We start from the raw sequence: 17,558 nt of genomic DNA on the forward strand, positions 1-17,558 counted from the left end.
TTCTTCTCCAGGTGGAAGTTCAGGTCCCCGAGGAGGATGTAGTCAGGCGAGGCTAGGGCGTGCGGGGTGATGAAGTCACAACAATCACAAACATTAGAACCTAGCACGGCATCAGCATAGGTTATCCTTAGCAGAGTATCATCATCACGTTATTCAACAAAGCATAGATTTGGTCATTTGTCTATTTGATTCAGTTTAGTGAACCCCTCATCTAACCTCGAATCAGCAATGGCATGTTGGGCTTCATGCAAAACAATTTAGTAACACCAATTTAGAAAACATCTAGCTATGGTCTCTGCCAAAAGAAGCAGTTGGTACCTAGAAAGGAAAAGCAAACAGACATTACAATTTCATTGTCATATAGTTACCCTCCGTATTGGGTCAGCACTCGGTTCAGTCTTCTTCCTCAGGACATCAGTTGATTCGCCATCAGGAATTCAGCAGTCGGGTAAAAGGAGCACTTCCCTCATAAGGAGGTAAAGTGTAAACGGGCAATATAAGGCAAGAATGGTTTTAAAAAACAAACAACAAAGTTTCTATGCAGAGTGACAAAGTGTCTGGGTCATAGCAAATCGCATCAGCATCTCCCTAATACTCTCTCCTATTCTCTCTTGTTCGCGTTCACTTCCTTGTGTCAAGGATTTTTATCCCATTTTCTGTACAATCCCCTAAAAGCTAATTGGCTGGGGTCAGTACCCCACTATCTCTATCCAATAGTTTTTCAATTACTTCATTAAATTTGTCACCCCATAACTGTTCTCACGTAGTTTATTGGTCCTTATGATTGTCGTCCTTTGCGGGTGGAATGTCCGGTATGATTTCATACTCTCGTGGTCCTTTGCACATCTTCAGTCAGTGGCTCCATTGTCTGTACCGGTTCAGGCGACCTTGTACCTGCAAGTGGTTTATACTGTTGCATTCAGCAAAAATGTTTCACTAAGCAAGTCGAATTTCATGGGAACGGATCTACTACAGTTACATTCATCTTCTAGTTTGGAAAAACAAGAGTTCATGTCCTTCAGCAAGTCAGCACATTGCACGTTAGAAAAACACATTTTATATTAAACCGGGCAGCTAGGCCTCAAATCATGCTAACTAAGGCCTAATGATTTATTAGCAAAACTTTTACATATACCCTATTATTATTAGTGCAAAATCATATCATAATATAACATTTCAACATTATTAGTCAGTTTCATTAGTCATTGTATATGTTGACGGCCACTCGCTGTGGGCACATTTCAAGCGCACGTTTTAGCAAAATACATTAATACGCTTTCTATGCAGCATTATTACACATTAGTTCACAAACATTTCATATTAATATAAGCTACGCTCTCTCAATACTTTGTTCTTGTCTATCTCTGGACCTGTTTTGTTTAGTAGCCTCAGTTACACCTTGAGTACTACCTTGCCTTGTCCCCTTGCTAAGTGTTCCCTCTGCCATCACTAGGCCATGCCTTCGTTCCCTGACTCTCCTTGGTGCTGTGGCAGACATTGTGATGTGAGATTATTTCACAAGCTCCGAACTCTACGAACTAAAGCTATGCAGTCTGTTTATTTGAGATAACATTCTTAAAATGTGCTTTTTGTTTTTTTTTAGCTAAATTGATGCCAATTGCAAGACACATACACACCAGAAATCCTCCTTTATATGTATGCTTCTACCCAGGGTCTCCTCCTCAACCTTGGGGCTGTTTGCAACCATAATTTTTATGATGCAATGGCAGTGGTCATCTCTCTCAGGCACTACCTCTTGCAGACCTAAACTGATGCCCAGGATATGAAGTATTTTACTGCAACATAAGCTATATCACTAATTATTTTACACAGTCACATGCAGGAACAGTGAAAGGACGGAGGCAGAGATTTAGCTCAAGAAATGAGCGGGCCTAAGATGTCCAGGCAGCTTCCCTTACAGCACAGTAAGGGCCCTCCATCGTTTGACACAATGGCATGTCATTCATGGATAGTTATACACGTTTAGCCAGTAATGGATTTGTAGAAACCGAAAAAGGCTAATACACAGAAGTGCTGTCCCATTAAAAAGATAGGTTGCTTTGTGCATCACCACAACTCGTTTTAGACATACTTAGCACACTTTCTAAATAGTCTTGGGAGGGTTATTGCGATTCAAAAATGTGTACTAATTATGGGAACTGTGCCGTGGCAACGTCAGGCATTAAAATAAAATACCTTTGAGGCTGTTTCTTTTAAGCCGAGTCTGTAACCATCGGCCAAGGGGTTTTAGCAGGATGGGTGTCACATTGTTATATTCTTTCAACACATGGCATTTTTTCCCTGTGTCAAGGCTCATTGGCCTTAGGTTTACATAACAGGTCTTCGGAAAAATGGAATACTTTATCTTTAGAAACAATTAAACTGGTTTCATACTACACTAAGGAAGATTGGGTACCTCGAAAATATGTAATGTACGCTACTGGCAAAACTTGGGGTTTAGCAGAGAGTTACACCATTCAAATAGAATGAATTTCTGGAAACATTTTAAACATTTGATCTTCCAAGTAATGGCTCCTTCAACAGAGAAGAAGAAAGCACTGAAAGTGGTCTCAACAGTTAGGCGCTGGGTGTACTCTTCCCATGCTGTTGGGTTTTGTGCAGAACAAATGATCACATTCAGCATTTTCTGAAATGTGTTATTGTAAAGTGAGGAAGAACGTGGCTATACTTTTTATAATTTGTTTTTGTAATAATGCAGCACCAGTTTTTGCCACTATGAACAAGTGTACAATATTATTGTGTGAAAAAAGGATCGTTGTGCTAGTGCAAACACACTGGCCTGGGTACTTCCAGTAATATATTGTTATTACATCATTAGCAGAGGATACTTAAAATCGTAGTTCTTAGTATCTAGTACTCATTATTCAGTAATTCTACTTATGGTACACAAAGGTATGGGAAGTTGTTTGTATAACTTTTACAGAAGTGTCCTACGCATGTTTGAAGGCGTCCCATGTTGTTGACATATTGAAGGTGTGCCATGCCGTTCACATACAATTGACGATCTATTTGCTCCCACCCATAAAATAACCAATTCTCCTGTTTACCTGAGCAGGGATAAACCCCAAATGCCTGATCCATTGTAAATTGAGTATAAGCAGGAGTGTGCAACAGAGTACAAGGAAGTGCACAATTGGCTATTCAAGCACCCTCAGGCTCACATGCACTAATTAAAGCCAAAGCCCAGTGCCCACTTTAAGTCACTCTTCAATACAACCTGTATAACCGATGATGGGCAAATACTCAAAGAAGAAGGAGGTGAGTAAATCCAGCCCCTCTCAGAAGTGGTGGTACCTTCCTAACACAGAGGCAGGGCACAGGTTTTGGGCCTGAAGTGGGGAGTCATCTTGTGGCAACATTAAACACTATACTACAAGTCATCCTCGCCTCATGGGAGGCACTTAAAATGAAAATTTACAGGATGGTGATGGACATGGGGCTCCTGAGGGATGACCAAAGGAGGCCGGCAGAAAGAGTCACCACCACAGAGCACTCTATAGAGGACATTAACTCTGTAATGGCATTCATTCAAGAAAGGATGTTGAATATAGATGGCAGATTTAAGACCTTAAAACTTAGAGCTCAAGATGCCGAACATAGGGCCAGGAGAAATAATATTTGTATTATAGGGCTACCAGAGCACATAGAGGGCCCTAATGCAAATTTGACCAGTTTTCTGGAATGGTGGCTGTGCAATGAGGTGACCCCAGAGGGTCTCTCTCCATTTTATGCCCTGGAACATGCTCATCATGCGTCAATGTAGCCGCAAATCCCCGGGTCACCGCCAAGAACAGTGGTGACCAAGCTCTTGCATTATAAAGACCATGGTTATATCTTAACCAAGGCCCAGCTCACATTAGATATTATGGTGGTAAATCACAAAGTAATGATCTTTCCATACTTCACCTGAGAAGCTCAGAAGCAGAGAGCCTCCTGTCTGATGCCAAAAAGTGCCTTAGGTCCTCGGGAATCTCATACGCTACACCACTCCCTACCAGGCTCCGAGTAGCTTAGGAGGACGATGCACAATTCTTTACCTCACCCAGCTACTGTGGGTCTGGCTAGATCGCCTGCCTCAGATGGCAGAAAATGCCACCACAGACAATAAGACACTGGCCCAAAGATCCTCTAGGAAGAGGGTGAGGGGGGAGCTGGTGTGGTCCCTTAACACTCTCAGGCACAACATGAACCACAAGTGTTGGAGGTGGTTGTGGTGGTGGTGGATCTCAGTGGAATTGGCTATCTCCTCTCCTTCCATACTTGACAAAGATGACAGAGGGGAATCTGATTTGGCCCATGACTTTGTCTCCACCCTTAACTCAGAAGAATGCTTGCCTAATGTTACCCCCAGCATTATCAATGAAAACATTTGATTTTGATGTTGCTGATCGTACGATATGGTGCCCTGTTGGAAGCATGCTTGTGCCTGTAAGCAGCATTTGTACTGTTGTTGTCTTGCTCCTGCATTAATGGTGGGTTCATGTATTCTGACTGCTGTTCGGCTGGTGTGATGTGAGGGTGGGAGGCATCCCAACTGGTGCAACCTCCCCTCCCTGTGCTATAGTTGTATGTGTGTGATGAGTGTACAGGATATTGGGGCACACCATCCATAATACATGCTTAATGTGGATGAAAAGATTCTTAGTAGGATGTTGGCCATTCACCTCTTGCTTCATTTTTCCTCTTTGATCCACGCTGATCAGGGGTACCTGCTCTCCGCACTGCTGTCTGCCATGCGGGTGAACCTTTTACTAGAAGCACATGTTGTAGCACATCCTATGGAAGGCAAGACCTACACGGCATTTTGCACTACAACACCCTATATGCTGATGATGTGCTCTTGTTTCTGCAGTATGGAGAGGTGGGCCTTCCCAGAGTGATCTCACTCTGGAGCGCTTTGGTGGCACATCAGGCCTTCACATCAATTGGCAGAAGTCTCACTTATTCCTGTTCTGTAGCAATGTACTCCAATGTCAGAATCTGCAAGGGTGTACTTGGGAAGGAACCTGTCTGAAATATTGAGGAATTAGAATTTACCATGACTAGCATGATCTGCCAGATGGGTACATGGACGCAGCCTTCAGAGCACTCCGGTCTAGTGCCTAGTATGTAAGTTGCTGCCGTTTACAGTGGTGGGGAGGATTGCGGTGGCGAAGATGGTGGCACTCCCCTGCCTACTGTATTTCTTTTTCACGCTACCACTCTTTATCCCCTGATGCATATTCCAGGACCCGAATATAGACACAGAGTAGTGATGTCCATATTGCAGTACTCCACAGTGGAGGGTGGACTGATGGCGCTGGACCTTGAGGCATATTACTTAGTGGCACAACTCCAGTGCTTTAACCAATGGATCCACTCTCAGATGGGCCAAGGCGATGTCGCTGATGGCTTGGTCCTGAGCTTCTGAATACTGTTTCAGGTCCTACCTAACCCCAGTTTACCACTTTGTGAGAGCGCTATGGACTTGCAGGTCGTTTGTCTCTGCTGCAGTTTTGTCTCCAGTGAACCCAGGTCTGCCTCCCTAACTCACAGGATATTTCATTACTGCGATTGGAGACCATAGCCCAAGGTGGGGTAGTGAGAGGCCTGGCCAAATGGTCTGCCTACGGGATGACCTGCGTTGGTGACCTCTACAGAGATGGGGAGCTTTTGCCATCTGATGACTTCTTGGCAACTTTCCAGATACCTAGGGGTCTATTCCTGTTGCACTGAGCAGTGGTGGTGATGCTGCACAATCACTGGAGAGGTGGCACAACTGAACCTCCCATCTATCAATGCTGCCAGGTTCTCTGCACCATGACTGGTCATGTCGAAGTGGTTGCTTGCCTCTATCAGGCCATGAGGTCTGGTATTATTATGCCCTTAGTAGAACTGTATGAGAAATGGGAGGAGGATCTTACAAACCCAATCACAGAGGCACAATGGAAAACAACACTTGCAAACACATATACAAATACCCATCTCTGTGTTGGATCTTTAAGGGCTTGAATCTGGCATTGACATAGTTGGACTCTTGCTCCAGGCAAGACTGCTGGTTTAGGGATGACAACACTTTTGTTTGTAGGCGACTAGGCCAATCCTACAACAAGTCACAACTGTTGGCCCAACCATCCCAGCTCACAAGCAGTACCTCACCAAAACCCAAATAGTAAAAGGTGATTTGTGGCAGCCTTCACGCATAGACTCAGGAATGCGACATCTCAGGGGAATCGTGGTTAAACGGAGATTACCCTTTTCTCACATGAACAACAAGTCTCAGTCACAAACAGGCAATGAAGGATATGCAGTAAAGGTTTCAATAGGCTTTATTAACAAGACTGCAATCTACTGTAAATTGCATGGGCTGCGATGATTAGGATAATGAGCAATGCAAGAAACAGAATTGTAAAAACAAGAGTCATGAATATAAATACCCTGACCATCTTGCAATAATCATGAGATGTGAAATAGGCCCTAATACTCTAGCATGATGAACCTAATCTGTACCCTAAGGAGAGCTAGGTATGTAGACCTAATCCGCCAGTACCATGTCCATGAGAAGAGCCCCCCAAACCTCGTTACCATGGAATGAGGTCTCTAGATCAGACTCAGTGAGGACACGAAGGTTGGGTATGCATCAAGGCAACATGTAGCATAGATAGCGTTGACGGCATCTCGTAGGAATCCCTCTAATAACCTTGTCTGCATGAGATGTATTTATACAGATCTTAGAGGACCCCTGATGCAGGTATGTTCCCAAAAAATAGATAAGAAGACATGCTTGGGGTGGCAATTACATAAAGAATCCCCTCCAAAAGTATATTATGTTCCTGTCACTTGTAAGTGGGAAAGAACATGATGTGAATACCTACGTATATCACTTGCATTTAGCGCTGATAGTGACGCCTTCACTGAGTGACGCTTATAACTTGAAATCACAACATCTTCCTAACTATAAGCATAGCAGATATCATGGTGAAATAATTAAATAAATGTGCTAAAACTGAGCATGCTAAGTAGGTTAAAAGTCACTAAGTGACGGGGCACAGGCCTGCAAGCCAGAAGGCTAAGCTATCTCCTGATTCCCAATAAAACCAAATAGGATCCACTACAGCATCTGTGTGTTTGAGTCTGTTTGAGTGAACAGTATGTATCAGAAGTGTATGAGGTGGGAGGGGTTTGTGACTATGCAGTGATACTTTTAATGAATTCTGGATTGTTTTGAGGAAAATATGATGAATTTGGTATTATTATGTCATCAAGCACTTTATATGATGGATTTGGTGTTATGATGTAAAGATGGACTTTGTACTAGACACTTCATACTGCAACTTGAATAATTATTATTTATTACATAGGGCATATTTCACTTCTAGTAGGATCATTAGGCTCTTCCGGGCAGCTGAGGGGTCCTGCCCCAGATGTGGGGACCATGGTGCTGCGATGCTCCACATGGTGTGGTCCTGCCATAGTCTTATTGATTTTTGGAAAGGGATGATAGCATGTGTAAATGAGACTACTCAACAAACGATCCCCTGTACTCCTATGGCCTGCTTTCTGGTGGGGTTTTCAAACCTAAATAAAACTAAAATTACTACCAAATTTGTGGAACCATTTCTCGCGATGCAAGAATTTTCCATGCATTTGAAAGCTGCTGGGGGCTATAGACTGGCCCGGTGGAGGGATTACCTTACTCTTTGGGCGAGATATGAAACTGCGGTATTACTACAAGAAGTGAGGAGGGGATGAGGTTCAATTAACAAGGTCTGGACATGGGACCATCATCGTGTTAGTACCCCACGACCTGCATGTGAATTGGAGAGGAAGGAGGACTAACCTCTTTCACTATGGTGTAGTGTAGGGTGTATGGATCCTTGCATTGGTAGGTAACTTTGTTGACCACTGAATGCATATGTAATACTATGATTCCACGACTTCCTGAGCAGAAGCAAGAGTTGGATGGGAGCTGGACAGTACCAGGGTGGCAGTAGGCTGACTTTGGACACAAATTGCATGCATTTAAATGATACTGTCAATTACATCTACTGCTCTCATATAGAGATCACTGTACCGTATATATGGCTATGCATGATTTTTCAGACACTGTTCCCCACACCGAGCTATTTACAATGATGAAAATTGTAGTACATTTTGTTTTAAAAGAGAAAATACCTGTGAGAACTACACGACCAGGCATGGTATATTTTAAAATATGTCATTTAAGTTTTCCTCAAGAATATAATTCACATGAATCTGTTTTTTGGATTTCCTGGTTACCAATGTTCTGCTCCAGGCAGCTCTTCACTTGGACCGAACTAAAACCTCCAGACATCTCTTGTTATGGTAAAGTTGGTAAGTACACATTATGTTTGGTGCAAGCTCCTTCCAGCCAACATCCATGTTCATCATCAGAATACACCTCACTGCTCTGCACGTACTTTGGGCTAGGTATATTGTGGCGGGCACAAGACAAAGAACAGCAGCTACCAACTAGCCTTCAGCTGCTGTATGCTGCAGGGTGTTGTCTGTATGCAGCACAGTAATTAAAATACTTTACACTTGCTTCTTGATAATACACTGGACTTAGCATCTACTTGCGTTACATGATAACGTTTCGTGTGTTAAAATCTCTTATAGCCATGACCTAGGAAAACCTCCTTGGCCCCCAGGCAAGCACAGGTATGGACCAACTTACCTGCTTGAGCTGAAGGAAAGGACAGGCTGAGGCCCACATATCCCCCACAACTTATCGGGAGATAATGTGTTTAGGGTAACAATCAGAATACATTTATATCTCTAATGGGATACTGGTACTATGTTCCCCAAACACACACACGCACACATACACACACAAAAGAAATGTGCACCGTCATTTTTTTAAATTATTAAAGCCTTGTTTGAATGCAGAATATATGGACAAATGTAATAGCATAGAGAGAAAGAATATGGTGATTAATATAAAGGCCACAACAGGTAACAGAAATAAAAATTGAGAACATAATATGTGACAATCTTTGATTGTGATCGTTTGCCGAGTCTCCCAGCCATGACACAACAACTAAGAAGAATAAATAACTATCTCTGTAGTGGATCATTAAGGGCTTGATTTGGGGTCTGTATATTTGAGTCTGTTCGAGTTTGAGTGAATGGTATGTATGGGAAGTGTATGAGGTGAATGGATTTTGTGACTATGCAGAAATGTTTTTGATACAATCTGGATTGTTAGCAAAATATGATACATTTGGTATTATTATGTATTTAAGCATTTGATATAATGAATTTGGTATTAATCTGTATTGATGGACTTTGTACTTGGCATGTTATACTGCAACTTTATTAAAAGATATGAAAAGTTATGAAATGTGAATACATATAACAAGAATAATTTGGGTCAGTAATTAATTGTCTGATTAATTCAGGGTGTGAAGTAATTCAGGCTACTCCAGAACAGTTGTTTTGTTGATTGTTGTGTTATTTCGTTAACCTACGTATATGTGTTGGGGGCTTTCTTGTTCAGGTCTGTGGCACTTTGATGGAATCCCTTCTTCCTGGTCCTTGCGAAAGTCCTCTTTAAAATCATGCAAAGAAGAGACCTGCACAGATTGTGCAGATGAATACCTCTCAGCAGCTAGACTTTTTTCCACCAGGAAGTTCTCATCTCTATGATGTCGCTATTGTCAAAAGAACTAGATAGTAAGAGAGGAAGCACAATCCTGGAAGACTATTTGCGGTAGATGCTCTTGCTGGAATGTCTGAAGCTTCTCCTTCCTCCAGATGTTTGCAAACATGCTTTAGAATATATTTTTTAACTATCACAAGTAAAGCTATGATCTGTGATGAAGGGTAAGGATAGAAGCAATTGAATTATCTGGCAAATTTATTTAAGGTTGCCCTACTTTGTCTACTTCATAGACATAAATATTCTTAAATATATACAATAAGAGCTAGAAATACACTTTTGAAGAATATTCAAATTGTTGCACAACAGGTACACATAATCTGTATGTTGATGCCTTAGGCAACAATGAGCCTAGCAAACACATATACGTTATGAGGGGCCTAGAAGTGGAACAAAGGCAGAACATACGACACTTTGCCACTCCTTTAACAATTTGACCTATCCTGGAAACACTTAACAAAAGTGAGAGTGCAATGCCCCTTATTATCTACTAGGAGTCATAAGTATAACACTCCGCACCTTGTCCAAGCTTTGACATGCTGCCTACTGAATACCTGGTCTACAGTAAACCATGAAGAGGTGCTATACAACTTCATAAATAATGTCAAATGCAACCTATACTACTTACTGGCGTCATGGCTAAACCTAAATAGCAGCACAGCAATTTCCAAGTGCGTTTTATACCCTACACAAACATAGGTGCAACTTGTCAGGGCATTGCCGTTATTCACAACAGTACTTTCTCCATCTCAGTGACCACGTTTCTAGAGGCATCAGAAAATTTTGCCTCCTGGTTCATATGGAGTCTACTTCCAAATATTCCACATTATGGCTTTGCTGACATTGCTCACAAGCCAAAAGCATATCCATCTTACAGAGTATCTCCTTGATGGGATTAGTGATCTAGACATCAAATATAACTCCCGTTTCAGGATTTAAGCCAGTGGTTTGATGTTCTGATTGATAAAATAACTTGCTTCTCTGCTTTCTCTTTTCCACTAATATGTTTTTGCAACCTTGTGCAAGCTCCTGAAGACTGGGTCTTTAACAAAAACTCAGAGATAGCCATTCAAACAATGACCCTTTTATTTGGTTTGAACAATCTTTTAATGCCTTTCAGTTGCTAGCTCCAGCCATAGCCCTCCCTCCAACAGCAAAGAAGATGCCCATTATGAGGCACGCCTGCTGCATGGCTCAGAGAATAAATAGTTCCCTTAGAAATTCCTATAGCTAGTTTCAAAGGTCCTAGTGATCCACTTTTTGATACTATTGCTGCCACTTTGAATTACTTTTTTAACCACTTCAATAAACCTATGAAATCTAGAGCGCAATCTCAATCAGGCCCAATGTCCATTCTTAAACTGAAACAGCTAAACTATGCTTCCTTCAGGAGAGTGCCACACTGGAAAAGACTAGCATCCAACATTTAGGAAGTTATATAACTGTTCAATTAAAAGATTAAGATATGACCTCAAGGAAAACAAACTCTTCTGGGAGGAGGCTAGAGCAGCATCAGGGTATCCACAAGGAGGTGTTTTTAAACTATCATGGAAGAACCCTTTCCATTTATTGGTACTCAGCAGTATTCCTTCCCTCCAACTATTGAAGAATTGTAATTTCTTTTTCCTAGATAAAGCTAATAAAATACATCAAGTGATGGCAATGATTGTCAAAATACCTTCTCTCTACCAGACAGCATTTTTGAGTACAGTATTGTCCGCCTTTTTCCATCCAGCTCGTCATCCCTAAGGGTCTGATTTAGATCTTGACGGAGAGAATACTTCATCACAAATGTGATGGATATCCAATCTGCTGTATTACCATCTCTATAGAATTTAATTGGATTGCAATATGGTGAACAGGATATCTGTCACGTTTGTGATGGAGTATTCCCTCCGATAAGAACTAAATCAGGCCCTAAGTTCCTTAAAACCCACATACTCGCTCTCAGATCCGAGCTAGCATTGCCTTTTACGTGCTTAACATTTGTTGCCCCTTCCACCAAATGTAATTAACTAATCATGTCTATAAACAGGACGTTATTTCCGACCAACTGAAGAGGGGACTTTTGATCCCTTTTAAAAAAAAAAAAACAGTGTTCTTGGTCAATTGCAGACCCATTACGAACTTGCCAGATTTGGCCTTGTTGCTAGAGACATTGTTGTAGCTAAGCCACAGAAATATCTTGAAGCTAAAAATGACCTTTAACCAGCGCTGTTGAGTTTTTGACCAGGACAGAAAATGGTTTCTAGGAGAATATCCAAAATTCGCTCAAAGCAGAATAGGAGGATTATCGGTTATGCTGTGCTAGTACAGAATATTATTTTGTCTTCCACCATCTCCTACTGCTAAAATGATAAATATTGTGACTCATGCGGATCACAATTAGGGGGGGGTGAGAATTTTGTGTAATTTACCTTCAAATAATTACGTGAAATTATGGCAAAAATATGCAAAATTATCCTTAACTAAGCAAAAGGCTAATCTGTCATTTCGAGGTATATTTTACTGAAAAATGCAGCCTTGCATCAGTTTTTAGTAAAAGGATGCATTTAAGCAAGAGCACCTCTAACAATAGGTGTTTCTTTCCAGCTGAAGGAAATTTGTAAAGCCTCTTACCACAAATTGCACACTTTGCACAAAATGCGTATAATTATGCAAAGTGGTGTAATGGGATAATGCCATCATTTGGGGAGTTTCACATAACAAGCGTAAATCAATATCATGGAATTCATACCTGCGTAATTTAAATCTCAGACAAGTCTTATCAAAGCACAATTAATGGTTTAAGTCTTTCCTGCAAAACTGTGGTCAGAGAATTGAAATAGGAACCTCCCAGAAAGCATATCCTTTTTCTAGCCTGTCACAGGGCTCCTAGCTGTCAACAACTCATTTCAGCAGCTATCTCATCCCTCTTTTCAACATCTTTAAGGACTCCCAGGTGGCTATACAATCATATGCAGATGACATGTAAGGGTACATAAAGTGATCATAAGCGAGCATGCCCACAATCACGTTCCAAGCTAAGAGGGGAGTGAAAACATGTAAAGTATGCATGACAACATTCTCTAACTAAAGAGCTATAAAACCAAGGTCATCATTGTTGTTGCCAAGGGTTACTCAGATTTAATCTCCTTGTCTGCATCTGATGTTTTTGATCGAAATCTCACAGTCTCAGCCAAGATGAAAACTCTAGCTTTGTACTTCGCTCTATGGCGGTCATTCTGACCCTGGCAGTCAAAGACCGCCAGGGCGGAGGACCGCGGGAGCACCGCCGACAGGCCGGCGGTGCTCCAATGGGGATTCCGACCGCGGCGGTAAAGCCGCGTTCGGACCGGCAACACTGGCGGGCTCCCGCCAGTGTACCGCCGCCCCATTGAATCCTCCAAGGCGGCGCAGCTTGCTGCGCCGCCGAGGGGATTCCGACCCCCCCTACCGCCATCCAGATCGGACCGCCGGGATCCGGATGGCGGTGGGGGGGGGTCGCGGGGCCCCTGGGGACCCCTGCAGTGCCCATGCCACTGGCATGGGCATTGCAGGGGCCCCCGTAAGAGGGCCCCTAAATGTATTTCACTGTCTGCTGCGCAGACAGTGAAATACGCGACGGGTGCAACTGCACCCGTCGCACAGCTTCCACTCCGCCGGCTCGATTCCGAGCCGGCTTCATCGTGGAAGCCTCTTTCCCGCTGGGCTGGCGGGCGGCCTGAAGGCGACCGCCCGCCAGCCCAGCGGGAAAGTCAGAATTACCGCCGCGGTCTTTCGACCGCGGAACGGTAACCTGACGGCGGGACTTTGGCGGGCGGCCTCCGCCGCCCGCCAAGGTCAGAATGAGAGCCTATGTGTTTCTGAGAAAACTAGTCTCCCTCTACTTTCTTCTACACACAAAGCTCTGGTCGCATATGTCTCGATAAAGTCCTGCAATAAACAACCGCTGAGGACAAAGAACTTAGCTGTCTGCCTGTACTTGAGCAAGGGAAATGAGACCTTGAGTCCCAAGCAGGAATCAGGTAAAACACCACATTGATCACCGGTCCGGGACAGAATATCATTCAAAATGAACTGATTATCATTTAACGTATTAATAAACTAGATCCTAGCTATTTGCATTAATAATCTCAAACATACCACCCAGCCAAAAACAAAAAAATCTAAATCTTGATAGAGCGTTCCGTCCTAATAAATTACCTGTATCTGGACGCTCTTGGGTCGATGAATCTTTTGACCAAGTGGGGCTCTCTTCACCCGAGAGTAATCAATTTAATTAAATCAATAATCAATAACAAACATAAGCAATGCCCTGATCAACATAACACTTCACAATTAATCCAGAAAACATTTCGGCGAACCATGACCTTTCGGCCATGAATAACCACACCAGTTTATTCAAAGTTAATGAATTTATTTCCCTATATTAACAAAGCTAGCACGATATAAATGTGTCTCAACACCAAATGATATATGTAAATGAACATTAATAGCTGTCCACAACGGCGAAAAAGATGCAATCTATGCAGTATTTGAATAACAATGCATTCGATGATAGCAACACAAACCACTAAAACGATAATCTGTAATGGGCTAATTGCATACATTAGTCAGCATAACAAGGTCTCAAATTGCATTGGGCAAGAAATGAATCCTCATCTAACCTCAAATTAGCATCTGCATGTGGGACTTCATGCAAAACAATTTGGCAACATTAATTTGGAAAAACTCCTAACTCAGACTCTTATCAAAAATCAGCAGTTGGTTACCTAAAGAGAAAACACAATGCAATTGTACATTTTCCTTTCATATTTACCAAATTCAATCAGCATTCAAGGAAGTCTTCGTCTCACAGGTACCGGATTCGATCAGCATGGGACGGGGGCAAAGGGCAGGGTGGACGGGGCAATTGCCTCACAGCGGCAAGATAAAAGGACAAAACTACTACTTTATGCAAAGGGACAAATCAAAGTTAAAGTCTCTAAGGTGTGAATTACTTAAAGTCTCTTTCTCTCGATTAGAGAAAGCATCAAAGTCTCATTCAAAATGGCGTCGAACATCAATTGGCATCGTAGAAGATGGCAAAATGACGAGGTCGGCAAGATGGGCCATAATGTCTGTAAAGTCTGCAATGAGCAATGGCCAATGTCCGTAAGGGCTGCAATGTCCTGCAATGTGTGCAATGGCCTCAATGGCGGGTAATGGCTGCAATGGCTGCTTTCTTCTTGTGCACCTGGTTTAAATAAACAACAGTTCAAATCCAGTAGGGTCTTCCATTGGAGGGTTCATAGGTTGGCTTCAAATTGACCAATCAAAAACAACAATTCACAAGCTTCTACCTAGGCATACATTATCCTTGGAGTCGGGAACGTAAGTTGCAACATATTTTACCAATTTATTCACTTTCAGAGCTTTCATTGTCTACACCTGCAGATTGACCTTGGAGCAAAGAAGAAGATGCCAGGCTGGCACGAAACCTTAAAGATAAGCATGTGAACCGATCTCACTGGAAAAGTACAGCTTCAAGCAAGAATACACGTTTTATTAGCACATTAGAAAAACACGAGCATCTAAACCGTGAGACAAGGCAACTAGGCCGAAGCCTCCACTAAAGTTATGCTAAGTTAAAGCATTTCAAACAAGCAAATCATGGCACACGTTTACGGTTATGTCAGATTAGTACAATTCTAATACATCACGTTATATAAAGCACGCTTATAAATGTTGGCAAACTACTCTGAGGGCACATTTGTCCCCGTACAATCTTTATTAGTTCGGTTAAAGTCACACTTGATTATTGCGGCACTACGTTTATGCGCTAATAAATGTAAAACCTTTGTTTCTTTAAGGACTCCCAGGTGGCTATACAATCATATGCAGATGACATGTAAGGGTACATAAAGTGATCATAAGCGAGCATGCCCACAATCACGTTCCAAGCTAAGAGGGGAGTGAAAACATGTAAAGTATGCATGACAACATTCTCTAACTAAAGAGCTATAAAACCAAGGTCATCATTGTTGTTGCCAAGGGTTACTCAGATTTAATCTCCTTGTCTGCATCTGATGTTTTTGATCGAAATCTCACAGTCTCAGCCAAGATGAAAACTCTAGCTTTGTACTTCGCTCTATGTGTTTCTGAGAAAACTAGTCTCCCTCTACTTTCTTCTACACACAAAGCTCTGGTCGCATATGTCTCGATAAAGTCCTGCAATAAACAACCGCTGAGGACAAAGAACTTAGCTGTCTGCCTGTACTTGAGCAAGGGAAATGAGACCTTGAGTCCCAAGCAGGAATCAGGTAAAACACCACATTGATCACCGGTCCGGGACAGAATATCATTCAAAATGAACTGATTATCATTTAACGTATTAATAAACTAGATCCTAGTTATTTGCATTAATAATCTCAAACATACCACCCAGCCAAAAACAAAAAAATCTAAATCTCCATATACCTTGTAAGACCTGTGATGTGTTTAAACATAGAGGAGGGTGAGCTTTTTCATTACGGAGTCATGTCTTTTGGCATTCTCTGGCCTACGACTTAAAACGTCCTGTGTGAGGGCTTTTAACGAGACACTCCAAACATAATTATTTTAAATACCTTGAATTATATGTGGCAAGAAACCGGTAGGTAGGGTGTGCAATACAAATGCCATAGTTCATGATACTGTGTTTCCATGCTGATTAAAAACCTGCTCTGTTTTCCCTGGCCCAGGGAGAAAATATGGTGCTGCAATGTTAAACTGGCGTAATGAAAGGGACATCCGCAGGGACATCCGCACCATTAAGTAAGACTGCAAGATCATCTCGGTATCTTCATAGGCCCCTGCTTAGTAAAAAGCAACCCCTAACTTAACCTTTGGGTATTCACCTGTGCACCTCTGTTCAGTCTCTGTGACCTGCGGCTGCTGCAGCCTGCATGCGAGTACCAATTGATGGCATGTCCTGACAACTTCGCAGCACCTGAGAAGCCATTGACTACTATACTCTAACTAAGATGTCCATTAATGATCAAGTCTGTACAAGGGAATGGTAGAGTGGTCTGACAGATGAAATCTTCAAAGGAGACGGTTAGTATTGATTTTCATGTATGCTGTTTAGAGTGCATGGTCTCAGTGCTGATTTGGTGCAGACAGAACATCTCTTGAAGACAGAAAGCTGGTTTGCGCCTTGGATCTTAGTCAACAAGTCCCAAATGGTTTAGAGTGTATCCCTTTTTATGATCACCTGCACTTCGTGGGTGCTGAGATTTCCAGTGGTGTTGAAAGACTTCACCTTTCTCCTGCAGGTCAGCTGGGATAGCCCTGACTCACCACTACAAAGCAGGGCCCACACTAAGGCCTGACAAGTCCTACCACATGTGCCTTGCCACAGATCTGCCTTGCAGATTTAACTTCAGTCAGCGACGTGGCAACCTTCAAGCTATTAACCATGGCTCAGAACCTGACACCCACCTACCCCAGGCTGCACCCGAAAATTCTGTACCCTTTGCTGAGGAATAATGACAATTTTGGTCAGACTTAAAATGCACAAAGCTTAAGATTATTGTTTTCCTCACCAAGGGTTCCCACGGTGATGGCCAGTGAATGCCAGACTTTCATCAGCTCCCTGCACACTGGCTCTTCTATGACTAGTGCCAGGACCAGAAGACCAGAAGAGGAGAGAGGCTACAAACCTGTGTCTGACTTTAAGCAGAGGCTATTAGAAGGTCGGGAAGGAGCTGAAGGCTCTGGCACTGGAGCACTTCCCCAGCTGCAATCAATGGGATGGTCCCAGTGTTTCTTTGTTTTCATATGTAGCTATTTTAAAAAGCTTTAACATGGTTAATTCAGAGAACTCCAAGATGCTCTCAGCATGCCGACCTACCAAAGTAAAGGACACAATATT

The sequence above is a fragment of the Pleurodeles waltl genome, chromosome 4_1 (genome assembly GCF_031143425.1).
Source record: "Pleurodeles waltl isolate 20211129_DDA chromosome 4_1, aPleWal1.hap1.20221129, whole genome shotgun sequence".
NCBI lineage: Eukaryota > Metazoa > Chordata > Amphibia > Caudata > Salamandridae > Pleurodeles > Pleurodeles waltl.